We start from the raw sequence: 17,789 nt of genomic DNA, 5'->3' as shown, positions 1-17,789 counted from the left end.
GGCCGGGCCTGGGCGAGGCTACCGAGCCGGCAGGTTTGGAAACCACAAGAGAAGCAAAGGGGGTGTTTGATTTGGGCCAACGAGGCCAAGATGATTCCCAGCTCATCCCGCCCTAGCGCTGACCTGCTATGTGAACTTGGGCGTGCTCCATCTCGCTCCATCTCCAGTTTTCTCCTCCCTAAAATGGGATTCACGGCTTTGGCTCTGCCAGCCCATCAGGCTACAGGCAGATGGAGTGAGAAAAAGCACTTTTGTAAACTATCCAGCACTGAACAAATACAAGATGCTATTGTTATTATATCACTTCCCATGTGCTGTACTGAGCACACAGCCACACCCACGCCAGCCTCGGGCCAGCCCTGTCCCTCTGCAGGCTCCTGGGTTCCCAGCCTCCCTGCTGAGGCTGCATCGCGGAGTCTCCCCAGTTTTCTTGCGTTTACCCCACCCCTGGGGTCCTCCCCGCAGTAGCGGATCTTGGTAACGGCAATCGCCGACTTGCTTTGTGTGCGTCAGTCAGGGTGTCTCATTCTCCCAGCAACCCCATTTTTCAGTTGAGGACACTGAGGCTTAGAGAAGAGAAGATAATAAATTGTCCAAAGTCAGTGTGAACAAATGGTGAGGGTGGACCTCAGCCCCAGGTCTGTCTGGTGATTTCTGTGCCAAGTTTCACAGGCATTTGCCCTCCACCTTGAGGCTTTTTGCCAGGTCCATATGCTTCTCAGACTGTTATGTACAACAGTACACATAAGTGGATTCTGTGCAGTTTACTCATTCATTCAACACATTTTTATTGAGGACCTAAGATGTGCCGGGTACCATTTAGGGACGGGAGACAGAGGTGAACAAAACAGACAAAAATACCTTCCTGTGTGGAGTCTACCTTTCAACATAGTCCTCTGTTTACTTAATGGTTTGGGTGGTTTTGTTTTCTGTTTTTTGTTTTGTTTTGTTGGCCGTGCCTCACAGCTTGTGGATTTTTAGTTCCCCAATCAGGTATGGAACCTGGGGCCCCAGCAGTGAAAGAGCTGAGTCCTAACCACTGGACTGCCAGGGAATTCCTACTTAATGGTTTTTTTTTTTTTTTTTTTTTTTTGTTTTTGTTTTTGTTTTTTTTTTGTTTTTTTTTTTTTTTTTTTTTTTTTATTATTTTATTTTATTTTTTTGGGGGGTACACCAGGTTCAATCAACTGTTTTTATACACATATCCCCATATTCCCTCCCTTCCTTGACGCCCCCCCCTCGATTCCCCCTACTTAATGGTTTTTAATCACCTTTTAAAGTAACACTTACTTTAAAAGAAAAGTTTATGTTGCTACTACAGATCAAAACCCAATATAGGATTTTCCAATCCTATAAGCATGAGTACCATTAAAAATCAAGGTCACTGTAGTCTAGCTTGAGTGTACTTGCCTGCTGGATCCTGAAGCATGCTCCTGTTTGATAAAAAAGGGAGATTTCTATTCTTTAAAAATGCAAATGTAGAATTACTGTGTGACCCAGGAATTCCATCCTTGGGTATATACCCAAAAGAATTTTGAAAAGCGATATCCAAATAAATCCTTGTACCCAAATGCTCACAGCAACACTATTCACAAGAGTGAAAGGTGGAAACAGCCTGCTGTCCAGCAGGGGATGATGGACGAACAAAACACAGTCAAGGGGCTTCCCTGGTGGCTCAATGGTTAAGAATCTGCCTGCCAGTTCATGGGACATGGGTTCAAGCCCTGCTCCGGGAAGATCCCACATGCCACTGAGCAACTAAGGCCATGCGCCACAACTATTGAGCCCATGTGCCTCAACTACTGAAGCCTACGCACCTAGAGTCTGTGCTCCACAATAAAAGAAGCCACTGCAATGAGAAGCCCACGCACCACAACGAAGAGTATCCCCACCCCTGCTCTCTGCAACTAGAAAAAGCCCGTGTGCAGCAAAGAAGATCCAACGTAGCCAATAAATAAGTAAATAAATAAATTTATTAAAAAAAAAACACACATGGGGCTTCCTAGGTGGCGCAGTGGTTAAGAATCCGCCTGCCAATGCAGAGGACACGGGTTCGATCCCTGCTCAGGGAAGATCCCACATGCCGCGGAGCAACTAAGCCTGTGCACCAAAAAAAAAAAAAAAAAAAAAAAAACCACAGTCGACCCACACAATGGAATATTCTCAGCCAGGAAAAGGAATGAAGCTGTGACACAGGCGACAACAGGGATGGACCCTGAAACATGCTGAGTGAAAGACGCCCCATACAGAAGGTCACATATAGCACAATTGCATTTTTATGAAATATCCAGAATATATAACTCCACAGAGACAGAAAGCAAACGAGTGGTTGCCGGGGATGGGTGGTGGGGATGGGGGATGGGGGATGGGAGGGAGCTGGAAATGGGAAGTGGTTGCTGAATGGGCACGGACTTTCCTTCTGGGGTGATGAAATGTCTCAGAACCAGACAGAGGTGATCGTTGCACAACATTGTGAATGTAACAAATGCCACGGAAATATACACTTCAAAAATGTTCATGGTTAATTTTAGGTTATGCGGGTTTTACCTCCATTTTTTTTTAAAGCGAGATTTCCAAGTGTTAGCAAGGCGGTAAAGACATATCTTTGCCAAATGAGATTTTCTCCTTAATGGAATAAAAAGGAAAGGAAGAGAATTACATATTGCCTACTAATTGTCACGGTCCTTTCGCCAGCAGCATCTAATTGGGTCCTCACAACGACCTTGGGCTGTAGACAGGAAGGTGATGGGGTCTGTATCAGTCAGCTCACGCGGCCATATTAAAGTATCACAAACTGAGGGCTTAAGCACCAGATATTTATTTTCTCACTGTCCTGGAGGCTGGAAGTTCAAGATCAAGATGCTGGTAAGTTTGGTCTCTCCCAAGGCCTCTCTCCTTGGCTTGGGGATGGTCGTCTCTCCCTGTGTCCTCACACAGTCTTTAGTCTGTGCCTGTTAGTTCCTAGTCTCTTTATGAGTCCAAATTTCCTCTTCTCGTAAGGAAACCAGTCAGATGTGACTAGGGCCAACCCGAAAGGGTTCATTTAACTGAATCATCTCTGTAAAGGCCCTATCACATTCTGAGGTGCTGGGGGTTAGGATTTCAACATACAGATTTGGGGGCACACAGTTCAGCAGTGTCCCAGATGACTTAGGAGAAGAAACAGGTGGAGAGAAGCAAGCTCAAGTCACAGAGGGGGCAGAGAGCACACCAGGTCAAGGACCCACATAGTCTGATCCCCCATCGAAATATTCTCCTCTCTGCCGGCTGCATCTAGCGGTGTGGACAGCTGCAGGGATGGCTGGGGTCCCGGGAACTGTGCTAGTGTGGACAAAGTCATCCATTCACACGGCATCTTGTGTCTGCAATCAGGTCCCTCATTGGTACAAATCCCCACTGAATTTCCCTCTCCACCCAACAACCAGGCAGAACTTCACGGAGGACTTGATCTAGCGTCTGGGCGGTGAGTGTGTGATTAGCTAATTCAATCTAATGAATTATGTGTCCACAAACCTGGTGGAAAGATCCCATGCCGAGGATGCACACCCTGAGCCAAGCGTTTGTACCTGGAGAGATTGATAACTACAGCAAGTGCTCAGAATTCAGAAATGAGTCTTTGTTTAATATGCATCTTTCTTCTCCAGGCATCAAAGAGATTAATTTGTTAGAGTAAACAGACTTCAAAACAGGATTTGGTCTCTGAGAGTCTGTACCTGATTTGGCGGTCCTGGCTCAGACTGCCCCAAGCCTTCATCATTTTGCAACTGGATGAAAGAAAAGGAGATGGTGGAGGGGCAGAGGGGAGGGGGAAAGAGGATGCCCAGGGACGTGCCGTGCCTGCTGGTTCTGCTCCAGCAGCTGAAGCCCAGGCTCTTCGAGCCAGAAACAAAGGGCATCAAACAATGCAGAGGAGACCAGCACCCCCCACCCCCAGTTCGCTTCTCCCCACACCCACCTCCTTGCAGGAGCCCTGCCTCTAGATATGTTGCCAGATATGTCAAGGGCTGTGCCCATTTCATTCCAGGCTGCTTTAAGGGCATCCCTTGAAAAGATGCTCACCTCACCTGCAGAAGCACGTTTTCTCAGGATCAACTGGTTGGCTCCACCTCAAGCAGCCTTTTCCTGCAGGAACGGCCCCTCAACACTGCTCAGATCAAAAGCCTGGGTCCCCATCAAGGTCTCTGCGCCCCTCAACCCTGGCTGCCAGCCTCCAAGCCTTCAGAGACCACCCCTCAGAAACCCCTCATTCATGTAATAACATAGGGCTCCTGCTCACGTCCATCACCCCACCAGCCCCTTGGCTCTGCCCAAGCTCATACCTGCCCTGCCCTCTCCCAGCCTCCATGTAGGGCAGCTCCTTTGGCCTCGACTCTTTTTTTAAGGTTGTATTCCATTTATAATTATTATAAAATATTGGCTTGGCTTTGAGTCTTAAACACACTCCTCCACCAACAGCACTGGTTTCCTTGCCCAGCCAACTCCTCTCCTCCTACAGAAACCCACTGGCCCATCCCCACCTCCAGGGAGCCTCCCCATCAGCCCAAGGGCTCCGGAAAGACAGTGTCTTCCTCACTCTGTGCCCTCCTGCACCAAGAACACCTGAATAAATGCCTGATAAATGAAAGAATGAGCAGATGAATTAATGAATGAATTAAAAGACTTGGGCTCTTAAAGACCAGCCAGTCTAAGAGTAGTGGGAGTTTACAGCTCGTCATCAGAGACCCAGAAGGCTTCTTGGCTCCTGGGATCAGTAATCATTCCCCCCTGCCACCCTGCAGGGCATCACTTTGGGATAAATGACTGCCACCTGGTCATATGACTTGATGGGTCTAGAAGACCTTGGTGAGAAAAGAGGCACAGTCCCCACCCGGGCTGCCAGCCCCTCCCTCCCTTGATATAAACACCGCTTGGCGCTTCTGTGTTGCCAACCATCTCTCTGAAGAGTCTTTCCTCCACTAGCGTCCTGTTTGCCTGCAATTGCCAAGGGGTAAAGGCCTTTCGGGGAATGGATCTAGCTCTTCCTTATTCAAACACATCTTTAAATGATTAGAGGGACAGGGAAAAGTCACAGACCCTTTAAGAAGCAGGTTAGGGCAGACGTTTTTGAGAGAACCAGATCATAAAAGGCAAGTTGCTTTAATAAGCCAGGGCTGAGCTAGGGGGTAGGAGAAAGGGCAAAGGGTGCTGGCCAGAGCCAGCTGGGAAGGGGTCAACGCTGGGGCCAGGGGACCAAGGCCCTCCTCTTTTTCCCCACACAAGTGCTGAGACCTAAAAGGGCAGAGGGAGCTTTTCTTTGGAAATTGGTGATGGATACGAAACTGCAGAAATAGACTCCGGGCCTCGTTTGTGATCACCAAGAATTAACTTCTGTGTCCAGCTGTTCTGTGCCCAGCCTACACATCCAAGATGGGCAGAACAGGCTGGCAGCACCCCAAAGTGTTGGGAGCCATTGCCCAGGCCCCCCGCGCCCCCGGGTGGGTCAAAGCCCCACCACGCACAAGATTCTGTACCTCCTTCCCCTTCGTGTACTTTCCACGCCAGTGAATTTCCCCATAGAGTGTGAGGTCCTGAAGGTGGGGGTGTATGTCTCTCGTTCACCACCCTGTCCCTCCCACTCAGCTGGGCGCCAGGCCCTTGTGGGCACCAGCACACTGTGTTGAATAAACGAGTGAATGATTTTTCCACATCTAGCAGAAGTATGGAGAAAATAAACCCCAGTGGCATCTCATGGGACTAGGGCCACCATGAGGTATAAAATAAGGAAAACCGAGAGCAAGTCTCCATCGTCTACCCGCGTGTGGGGAGGCCTCAGCACCGCCTCTTGCCAGCGCAGAAGCTAGGATGACACGCAGGCCTGTGCCTTAGGCCAGCAGGCTCAGGAGCCCCCTGGGTGGCCGGGAAATGCAGAGGTGCCCTGGCCTGCTTATCAGACTCTTGCCCAAGGAGGGGGTTACAGGCTGTTTATTCTAAAACAGCTGAGTTTGGAAAGGGAAGATCCAGGATTTGGGGCGCTTGAAGCTTATACATAGGCAGGGACTCTTTAAGAAAAGAACCTAAAAATATCTTACTCTTACTAGTTTTACTAAACCTTGCAACAGGTGAACTCCTTGCTGGACGCCTCCCAGGGCTCCATGACGGTCCCAGGAAATCCACCCCCACCTGGAAGAAAAAGGCCAACCTGGAGCCGTTTCTTTCCTGCGGCCCCGCCTGCACTCACTCTGCACCAGCCAGGAATACCACACTGTGCTACTCTGGAGACTTAATTAATGCCTCTGTGCCTCAGTTTCCCCATCCTTAAAATGGGTACAATATCAGTGCCTGCGTAGCCGTTGTGCTGGGAGATTCAAAAGAGTTAACACCAGGAAAAGATTTCATCCAGGTCCCAGCATGTGACAAGTACTTGAGGAGGTGCTGCTCTAAACTGCTGTTTCTGCAGCCCTCCACCCGTCCTGGGTCAAACAGGAAGTCACAGCCATCTGTAACTTAACAGTGGAATTGCCACATTAAAGGCCTACTTGGTATGACCACGGATTGTGGTTATGGTTTTTTAAAGGGACTTTATCTTTTATACACACACACACACAAAAAAAAAACATTTTTTTAAATTATTCGTGTCGTATTTCTGCAAACTTTCCTCCCAATTGTGTGTGATTTTTGCTTCTACCTTGTGAGTAGACATTCTTCAATAAAATAACTAGACCATCAGGTAAAAATCGTAAGTGACGCAGTCATACCTGATTGTTTTGACATCCTGAGAAGCCCCTGACCTGTGGTTCATGAGGCTGTACTCTCCCAAGGCTGCATTTCTATGCAATACCCAGAAGAGGTAACTCCACCCCTAAAACTCCAGCAGAGTACCCAGAAAGACACAACCAGCCTCCAAAACCCTCCCATTTGTGCTAAGGGAGAGGCGCTCCCCTCTCTGCCCATCCCCATCATTGTGGGCAGATCCAGAGCCTATTCCCTCCTCTCCTCTCCTGCCCCTGCCTTAGTAGCGGAGGGGTGTTCTGTACTGGCCCATGGTCCAAGAACAGGTGGGGAGGAGCGGATGCACTAGGCTACAGGGAGACCCAGCTCAGCCACGCTGGTTGAAGACATCCTCGTGCTGATGTCACTGAGCCCTATCCTGACCCACCTGCAGGGCCCTGCATCGCCCTGCCTCTCCCCATCAGAGGGCTGGACCCTCAGCACCGGACAAGCAGCACCTAGCGCTGGGTGCAGTCAGACAGACCTGCTGGGATCCCAGCACTTCCTCTGTGATCTCGTGGCACATTCTTAACCACCCCAAGCCAGTTTCCTCTTAAGAAAATTGGAGATGGTAACCAAGCATCCCTTAGGACAAAGTGGAACGGGGAACTGCCCCACACAGAGCCAGCCCTCAGCGGTCGCCAGCCTTTTCTTTCCCCTGCACACAGGGAGCCGCTGAGGGGTCCGGGCCCTATTCCTACTTCAGGCCACACCGCAGCCCGCCAGCCGGTCTCCTGGCCACATGGCAGTTCCCTACATGACCTTCAGCTCCTGGGCGCCCCCCCCCCCCGCTCCCTGGCCCCCGGCTCCTGGCCCCCACTTGTCAGTGCTGAGGGAGCCCAGACTACAGAAGCATCCAGGCTGGCTCCAGCGTGGCCACCCTGACCACACGATTGTGCTAATCCTGCCAGAAAGACCAGCCTGTGGTTGGGAAGAGTTGCCATTAAGGTTTCCAGGAAATTCCTTTGAGCAGGGAGAAGCTGTTTGCCATTCCTGAGGCCTGTCCAGCCTGTTCCAATGCGGTTTTCCAATTAAGCTGGGGCTGCTCCCAGATCTCTGCTTTAAAAACCCATCTATCTGCTTTCCCTCTGAAGAAACAAAAATCCTCAAGACACGGATGCTCCTTCCTTTTGTTTTTTTAAGTGACGTCTGGCTGTTTTTTTTTTTTTCCTTCTAATTATCAAGCAGCATCTGTTCCATTGTCCGGGAGTGCTGTGGGGGCCGTGGCTGCGGTGGGAAGGCTGGAGGGAGCAGGAGATGAAGCGGGGCCGCTCCCCGAGTTGGGGACCACGCGAGGAGAGATGAGTCTGTGGGGCAAGGATGACACGTTCCTCTCTGGATGGGATGAAGGGGATGCACTTTGGAATTCTTAATTCCACCCCTGGGCAGGAATGTCTGGGAGAGGGTTGGAGACCCACAGCCAGCTCTCAGGTGTGGGCTGGAGGTTCAAGGGCTAAATGAGGTAGCAGCATCACGGGGCTGGATGAGATCTCTAGGACAACGTGGAGGGTGGAGAGAGAAAAGTATCAAGGATGAAACAAGGAAGAGGGACCCTGGAGAAGAGAAATCATCAGAGGATCCTGGAAGGAAATAGAGAGGAGGGGGAGGACCAGGAGAGAGGAAAGCCTCATGGTCAAGGTAAAGGTAGGGCAGCCGAGTCATGTCCACTGGATTTGGTACTTAAGATCTCATCGGCCCTCCCACAGCTGCTATGTCATTTCCGGATCTAGTCTTTAAGAAGATGGGCATCTTCCACTTCCTCTTTCTTGAAATGACCCCTCTTGGGACCCTCCCTGGCAGAACCAAGCCACCAGGCCGGGAGAAGCCCAGCCTGGGACACACACAGCCTCATCATCAACAGCCCTGGCTGAGCAACCAGCCCAGAGTCAGCGTCAAACGCCAGTCATGTGCCTGAGACATCTCGGGGCTCTGGTCTAGTCAAGTTTATAGATGATCACAGACCAAGCCGGAAAAACCTTCTAGCTGAGCTCAGTCAACTCACAGAGTCAGGAGATTTTTTTAAAATATCATCAGAGACTTTGCCAGAACGCATGTAATGGCTTGGTGGGGATGGACCCCTAACCAGGAAGGATAAAGCGTGAACAGGTGCACATGTATGTACGCATGTGCGTGTGTGCAGCTAGTAGAGACACTGCTTAGAAGCTCATTAATGGAGGAACCTGAGCATAGAGAGAGGAGGAGGTGAGACCTGCTTACTTGTCCCTCATTACTTAAAATGTTCCTTCCTCATCAGGCCTCAGGCCACGAGCCCCCAGGTGAGCCTGCCCACAGCCTCAGCCAATGGGCCAGCCAGAGGTGCCAACCCATGTGATCCAGCAGCCCTGCAGAAAGCACCTAGAGAGGGGGCAGGGGGCCTGGGTCCCAATCCCAGTCCCAGCCCTGCCACTGAAACCCTTGGGTCTCCGTTTCCCACCCTGTGTAGAGGGGCTCATGACACTTGGCCGGCCAAATTTCAGGGTCATTGCTGGAAAGAAAGAAAACGAAGGATTAAAAACTATCAGGGCAAAAGCCAATGTAAGAGATGAGGGTGGTGGTGATGACGATGGTTCAAAGGGAGGAGGAGGCTGGGGTCCATCCAGGAGCTCACAACCTACTTCAGTTTACGCATCACGTTTACATAAAAGAAGCCCAGGAAGATCAGGTTCGCCCAAGATGCTTTCAATCTCACCACCAACCTGGAGCAAGTCACCAGTGTGACTCCGATTGTCTTCTGAGAGCCCGCCCAGCCTCTGGCCCCTGTGAGGGCGTCCGGATTTGCAGTTACATTGAGGCTTCCTCCTGCCACCACCAGCAGCAGCCGTTTCCACAGCACCTGCCAGAGGAGCTGGCATCCCCGCTGTGTATCATAATCCCATTTTCTGCCTGCAACATCTATAGCTGCCTCCTGGGGTGGAGGCGTGAGCACCAGGGGATGAGGCTGAAAACATCGTTCAGTTTTAAAATATCATTAGCACCTTTACTCTCCTGACCTGCAGGCAGCTTCCTGAGCTGCGTCTGAGGAGCAGGGGAGAACGTGGACGAGGAGGTGAGTGAATAAACGGCACAGGGCACGCTAGGGAGAGGGTCCAAACGGCGGCCGATGGCGGCCCAGCCACCTCTCCCAATGGCGGAGCTCGCGGGGCTCCCGAGTGGTTTCCATGGCACCCGTGCCTTCACAGGCCTCCCTCTACAGCTCTCCTTCAGCTCACCTTGTGCCACCAAGCCTGAGGAGGGTGGGAGTGTGACAAATACGCTGATATGCAGAAAGTTGTGTGTGTGTGTGTGAGAGAGAGAGAGAGAGAGGCAGAGAGGGAGAGGGAGAGAGGAGGAGGCAGGGAGAGAGAGACAGAGAGACTGGGAGACAGGAAGGAGAGAGAGGCAGAGCCAGGGTTTCCCTCCAGAGTAAGTGACCTGAGTCCCTGCCTGGGGCTGTAAAGACATTTCTGGGGCCTGAGCCCTGCTGAACTGGTTTAGAAAAATTCGTGGACTCAAATCCAACAGGGTCTGGAGGGGAAGGTGATCTGGGCCCCTCGACATGGGTGCTCACTTAGGATGCAGAACCCTGAGCCTTTCTCAGCCTCAGAATCCCTCGGAGAAGGAGGTGCGGAAGGGCTCCCTGAGAGGAGTCTAACCTCCACCCACTGATTTTTTTTCCCTTTCATTCATTCAACGGATTGTTGGGTGTCCACACGGGCTGGGCATAGGACTGGGCTGCAGGCAGAGTGCCGGCCAGACCCATGGCCCATCGCCCATCACCCATCGCCTCTCCTTCCCGCCCCAGACTCACCCCAGGCAGGTATGAAATAAAATCTTGCCCCTCCGTGTGTCCTCAATTTCCTGCTTTTCACATCAGACTCCAGGAGGCCGTGGGAACTGAAAAGGATTTCCAGGTGTTCCCCTCTCCTTTCTACCCTTTTCTCTCTCCCTTTCTTGTCTCTTTTTTTTTTTTCAAATGCTCTTTAACAGTAAGGAAGTTAACATGAAAAGGAGAGAAAATGAGTCTCAGCGAGCCTGTGTCACATATGCAGCGATTTGCTAACCTGCCAGAGGTCCTGCCTCTCTGCCCCACGGCTGGGAGGTGGGCCTCCTTTCTCACCTCCTGAGAGCAGGGGCCGGATTTGGGTCATTGTAGGCGCCTGGCCTCAGGGCGACAGGTGAGGTCAGGACTTTGCGGGACCAGGGTCAGGTCTGCTGCTGGGTCCTGCTGGCACCTGCTGCAGCCTTGCTGGGCCCGGAAGTCAGTCTCCAGAAGGCATCTTCCTTCTTCACCCAGGGCAAGAGCCTGATGTCAGGGGATGGTCAGAAGAGGCAGGGGGTAGGGGGCCTAGACTCAGGGCATGGCGTCCCAGCAGGGCAGGCTCAAGGCCCCAAACTGACTGAGTCATTCCAGGGACACAGGCCACCACTGCCCCTTCCTTTCCACCCGGCACCTGGCCGTGTGCTCCGTGGCCCTCCGGAAGAACCAGTCAGGCACCTGCCATGGGCTTACCCAGAACACCAGCTGGGCACCCCCCAGGAATGACCATCCTGCCACCCTCCTCCACTCACACGAGAACAGCAGGACCCAGGTCTGTGAAGGAGCCGCCTGGAGAAGACTCACCCCTGGCCCCCATCCCTGGTCGGGGAGGGCACTGGCTGCCCACCATGCAAGGCAAGAGAGTGGGCCAAAGTGCCCCTGGGGTGAGGAGGCCACTAGAGCTTATTTCCCTGGAAACGACAGAGGGTGTGTCACGGGCAGGCCTTGAGGTTCGAGGCTCAAGAGAGGTTGGATGGCCCTGTGGTTCGAGTGTGGGCTCAGGAACTATGCTTCCCAGGTTCATATCAAATCACATCAGCTTCCCAGTTGTTAGCTGTGTGATCAGGACTATGACCCCAATTCCTCGCCCATAAACTGGGGGCAACAATAGCATTCTCTCTCTGAATCCCCCCGCCAGGCCGTGAGTGAGGCTTCCTCTCCACGCCAGGCAGGGTACCTCCCGCCCCCAGGGGCAGGACACGAGGACGGGGAATGGGTTTTGGCCTCACAGCCAGACCCGGGAAGCCCAACCCCCCAGGTGGGGCCCTGTCCCCGGAGCCCCAGGCCTCCTCCACTGTGACCGAGGCAGAGCTGGACTGAAGAACAAAGCTGGGTGTGGGCCGGGGTCACCCCACACCGCACAGCTCTAGACGGTGCTGGTACCCGGGGGCCCCTGCCCGGGCTGAGGACAAGCCCTGGAGGAGGTAGGGCAAGACTCACCTGAGGGCCCTGTGCCTACCGAAGGCTCTGTCAAGGCCCAGAGGATGAGCCTGGGGAGGAAGGGGGAGATGAAGGTTGGGGGCCAGAGTGTCTGGGACCCACTTTGCCAGCCAGGCCCAGCCTGGGGGAACACAGGGCTTTTCTTCCCCTAGAGCACGGTGACCTAGTTTTGTCCTTCACACTGAACAGGGACTGAGAGAAACGGCTTCACACCCTCCCTTCCCTGGGCCATCTCACACCTGCCTCTCAGGCAACCCCGCAGCCACGGCTGCCCTCCCTCCCCCGTTAGACAGGAGCTGCGGGCGCCCCGAGTGAGAGTGAGGTTTCCTCTCAGCCTCTGCCCCTCTTCCGCTCTGCGGTGGTGCTGTTAGAGAGACAGCAGCCAGTCCTCAGGAGGCCGCCCTGCACTGGGGAGACAGACAGACAGGCAGGCAGGCAGGCAGGCAGATGGGCGACAAGGCCAGGCCCCTTCTGATGGAGGGGAGGCAGGTGGGGACGTCCCAGGGAGAGAAGGGCAACTGGGGGAGGTGCAAGGGTGTGTACAAGTGTGCGTGTGTGCCTGGGTGTGTGCACACGGGTGGGTGTATATAGGTATGCAGATACCTGTGCGTGCAATTGTGTGTGTGCATGTGTGTGTTTCATGCATGTGTGTGTCCAAATGCAGTTGTGTTCAAGTGTGCAGATGTGTGTGCAAATGTGCACGAGTGTGCACATGCAAATGCCTGCGTGTGTGAGCACCTATGAGTGTGCATGTGTGAGGGTCCTGGGGAGAAAGGGAAGGAGGGAGAAGAGAGCAGAAAGACATCCACCGTGAAAGCCAGCACTGCCCAGCGACCCTCAGGAAGGCCAGGAGGTAGGAGGGGTCGTCCTCTTGATCCCCTCCATCCCCTCCATCTTTTCTACCCTCTCCATCCTCTCCTTCCTCTCCATCCTCACCATGTTCCCTGCCGGCTCCCCATCTCAGAACCTGGTGCACAGGAGGTGCACAGGGACTTGCCCGACAGATCACGCAGGTCATAGAAATGCCTCCTCATCCAGAATATAGTACTCACACCTTCTCCTAACTCCACTCCTCCCTCTGACTTCACCAGCCAGCCCTCTACCTCCTAATCCCCTCCCTGCCCTCATCCAGGCCAGCAGGCCCAGCCCACTGACCCCTGAGGGGAAACAGGGTGGTACCCAGTCACTGCCTTCACTCACAGCGCTAGTTCTTCTCACCCAGGAACGAGGGGATTTCCTGACCATTTCTTCAGGCAGGTGATGTAAGCTGTTTCTCTAGTGTTCAGTGAAAGAAACTTCCAGACCTTCGTTTCTCTAAACGCAGAGACTTTGGGGGTTAGTCTGGCTGGCTTATTTCCATCCAGCATCTTAGAACAGTTCAGACTAGTGCTGCTTTTAGATCATCAGGACAAAAGAAATAGGACACCGCAAAAGGATTGACAAGACAGGATTCTTCCTCAGAGCAGATGCCCCTGGAACAGATGGCATTTCCAGCCGTGTCCGCTGCAATTGCAACTGGCCCTTCAGAGGGCAAAAGACATCACAGCCCCAGCCACAGCACTGACAGGAGAGTGCCCGGCCCCAGCCCTGGTCTGGGCTCTGCATCCCGAGCTGTGAAATGGCCCCGACACATCTAAAAAGCAGAAAGCTAACCTCACCCCAGAAGGTCCCCCAGGTGGGGGTCTGCTCTCCTCTGGGGCTCTCCAAGGGGTTCTAAGAGCCCTCTCTCTGCATTATCCCCCTCAAGGTCAGGAAGTTCTCCTTGGGTGAGTATCCTGAGACAGACAGTCCGCTGTGCACAGCAGACCCCCCCACTCTACCCTGGGACCCCCAGAGTTGGTGCTGGGGAGTCCACCATAGAACCAGCCGCCAGAATCAGAGCTGGGGCCCCACTCCTCCTCTCCCAGCCGCACCTCTTTGAACCTCAATCTCATCTGTAAGGTGAGAGGTGGAGGTGAGGATGCCCACTTAGGGTCTTGTGAGGACCAAACATACACGTTTCCCTCCTAATCTGGACCAGGACAAGCCCCGCTTCCCTCTCCATGCTGTCCTCCCTTGCCTGGCTCCTGGCTCTAGCCACTCAGGACCTTGCAGATCCCAGTCTATCTCTGTCTATCTCCCTCCCTCTCCCTCCTCCCTCCTCCCTGCCCCGCCTCCCCACATGGCTCTCTTGCCCTCATTCTTCATGGTTGACGCCTTCATTCTTCAGGAAGCCAAGTAAACATTCCTCTTTCCCGGATACCTTTCCTGCCCCCAAGTCTGGGTTAGGTGCCTCCTCCGAGGGCTTACATTGTACCCCAAACTTCTGCTGTCATAGCGTCAATCACCATGGACTGGAGTTACCTGACTCCCTGTCCCCCAAACCCAGACCTATAATCTCCTAAGAGCAAGACTGGGTCCTATAGCCAGTTGTGTGCCCACTGCCCGTCACATGTAGATGTCCATGGAATATATGTGGAATGAATAAACTTTCTCAGAACAGAGAGCAAAACGCCATCCAGAACCAGTGACCTGGCTGAGATGGGACTGGGAGCATCTTCCAAATGGTTGCCTGGAGAGCCGCCCATCTCGCACCCCCCACCCCCTCCCCTCCAGCTCCTCTCTCCCGCCAGCCCCTGCCATTGCAGCCCAGCTCCCACTCCAAGGCAGCCTCAGGCTGGCGTCCCTGCCTTCGCCTGATGCAGACTCATCAGCTGTTGCCATGGAGACCAGCCAGCAATCATCGCGGTGCCCTCCTGCTTCATGGAGCGGGCAGAGCAAAGGTGGCAGCCAGCTGTGCACAGAGAGAACCCTCCCAGCAAGGGCAGGCGCCTGGCTCTGGACTCAGACCAGCCTGAGCTGGCCCTGCCAACCCCCACGCTCCTTCCCACAGGTGTGATCTCCGGTCACCTGCCGAGACACACAGGTTCTGAGGGATGAGATGAACCATGCAGGGCAGGGGCTGTCACTGTGTCATTTTGGTGTGGTGAGCTCTGTGGTAGCTTTCTGGGGGCTGTTTCCAGCATTGCTGCCCTTTGGCATTTGTGTCCAATCCCCTCCAACTCAGATGGGGCTGGAGGAAGAAGACACTCCAGTCCATGGTAGCAGGAAAAGATTTCAGGTGATATTTGAAGATGAAGAGGAAGCCTACAAGGTCACTTATGTGGGTGCCAAACTGGCAATTAATTGTAAAGAGCAAACCCAGTAGCGTCATGGCTTCTGCTCACCAAGGACTTAAGGTGGCATCACACTCACCTGACAGCCTCCCAGTCTCCCTGGAGTTGGGGGAGGGTCACCCCATCTCCTTATTGCTTTAAATGGTGTTTACATCTGCTGAATGTCCCTATGCCAGCTGGGTACTTGGGGGCAGGGATGTGCTGAGATATAGCAACCGGCCCCTGGAACCAAGGAAGCCAGCTGTCCATGGCCCGCCTGGATCCTGGCATGGAGCTAAGCATCTGCATCTCGGGCAGGCCTGGGCCCTGATACAAAACCCGCCCACCCACATTCCTCTCCCAAATGTGGACTCAGCCCAGCTGCTGGGCTTTTGTCACTACTGGAGAAAAACTTGGCTGTGTTCTCAATAGTAGGAGACAGGAAGTGGTCCCTTTCATTAAATGAGAAATGGATGGATGGAAAGATGGGCGGATGGATGAATGGATGGATGGATGGATGGATGGTTGGATGGATGGATGGATGGATGGATGGATGGATGGATGGATGGTTGGATGGATGGATGGATGGATGGATGGTTGGATGGATGGATGGATGGATGGATGGATGGATGGATGGATGGTTGGATGGATGGATGGATGGTTGGATGGATGGATGGAAGGAAGGATGGATGGATGGATGGATGGATGGATGGATGGATGGATGGATGGTTGGATGGATGGATGGATGGTTGGATGGATGGATGGATGGATGGATGGATGGATGGTTGGATGGATGGATGGATGGTTGGATGGATGGATGGAAGGAAGGATGGATGGATGGATGGATGGATGGATGGATGGATGGATGGATGGATGGATGGTTGGATGGATGGATGGATGGTTGGATGGATGGATGGATGGATGGATGGATGGATGGATGGATGGAAGGAGGGAGGAAAGTAGCAAATAAAGGCACCCTTCTAGAGCAAAGGCCCACAGAAACCACAAAACTGGATGAGAACTGGGTGGTGCTAGGAGCCAAAATCACAGGGCCACCAGATTCCAGAGCCCAGTTCTCTGAATGATTTGACAGTGGGGTGTTTTGGGGTATAAGGGTGAAGAAGGAGAGAACCCACAGCCCCGCTCCTCAGTCCCCCTGCCCCTTGATCTCCTCACACCCTGAAAGGCAGGACTGTATACTTCAACACCATCCAGGAAGGCAGGAATCCCCCTCCCCCCAGCCAACCCCTCACAGCTGCCCTCCTCCCACGCCCCCACACCACCCACAGCTCACTACCTGTCAGAACATACACGAGACTGTGTCCTGACCTCACTGCCAGGGCAATCGAGACACAGTGAAGTGAGGCAGGTAGCAAAGGAATTGTCCCAGACGGGTCCCCCTGGGAAGAAACTTCAGTGATGCCAAGAAATGCCTTAAAAGAGCATTTAAGAGGCTCTTGTGTTCATTAATCTGAAAAACACTGAACAGAAAGTTGGAGAAAATTTAGAGAAAAGGTGACTAAACACAAGTTTTTGGTGACGATACTAGAAATAAACCACGCCCTAAACTCTTCAAAAACCTGATGGTTTTCTGAGAGCTGCATTTAAGCCCCTGTGAGGCGTAAGTGGCCTCTGATCACCCCATTTCACAGAGCAGGACACTGAGGCCCAGGCAATTGAGACTTGCTGGTAACACGGGGTGTGTGAGAAGCAACACATAAGAAGAAGTGTGATTGGTAGTTCCCTGGTGGTCCAGTTCCCTGGTAGGACTCCACACTCTCACTGCCAAGGGCCTGGGTTCGATCCCTGGTCAGGAAACTAAGATCCTGTAAGCCACGTGGTGTGGCTAAAAAAAAAAAAAAGATTAAGTGTGTGATTACATCATCCTTACAGAGCTCAGCATCTCCATCCTGTTACATGACGCTGCCCCGTCTAACGATGAAAACGACCTTGACTTTCGGGGGATTGACAGGCTGCATCTGCTGTTTGCCTAGAGCTCCTGAAAAGTAGACAATCCTGGAAGTTTTCATCTTAATTCTTCTCCAGACCCCTGCAGACACTCACTGGCAAAGAGAAGCTGGCATGATAAAAGCACCAACTGCTAATTATCATCAGTGTGTGTGTGGTTCAGGGGGGCACCCAGACCTGGGGGGACTCACCTGACACGTCGGATGGAGGGGTTCACAGCAGTGAAGTGTGTGCCGCTTCGTCCCCAGGATGAGGGGGAGGGCCACGTACCCTGCGGCTGTGAGACCCTGGGCCCATCTCATCGAGGGTGAAAACGTGAAGAGGTAGTAGGACCAGGTGAGTCCTAAGACATCATCCAGTTCTGGTGTTTGAAAAAGGGAGAAAGAGGAGGAAGATTTTGCTGCTTCCTCCTGCTTCCCAGTGGGGCCTGAGCGGCAGGGGCAGGAGAATCACCGGGGGAAATGATTACTCAGGACCCCAGTACATAACCCACATTGCAAGAAGAGGCGTAGCTCTGGGTGAGCGGTGGGGCGTCCTGTCTGCTCAGGTGCCCAGCCCCATCCTCTCCGCCCCAAACTCTGAAGAACCGCCAGGCTGCAGGGGACAGACTTTCTCTTGCCTCCCCACAGCTTGAAAGCCACAGCTCTATCATACTGTGGGCCCACAGAGGCTAGGGACTATCTAGCAACACTGTCTTTCCCTGT

The sequence above is a fragment of the Hippopotamus amphibius genome, chromosome 17 (genome assembly GCF_030028045.1).
Source record: "Hippopotamus amphibius kiboko isolate mHipAmp2 chromosome 17, mHipAmp2.hap2, whole genome shotgun sequence".
NCBI lineage: Eukaryota > Metazoa > Chordata > Mammalia > Artiodactyla > Hippopotamidae > Hippopotamus > Hippopotamus amphibius.
Note: the sequence above shows the minus strand (reverse complement) of the source record.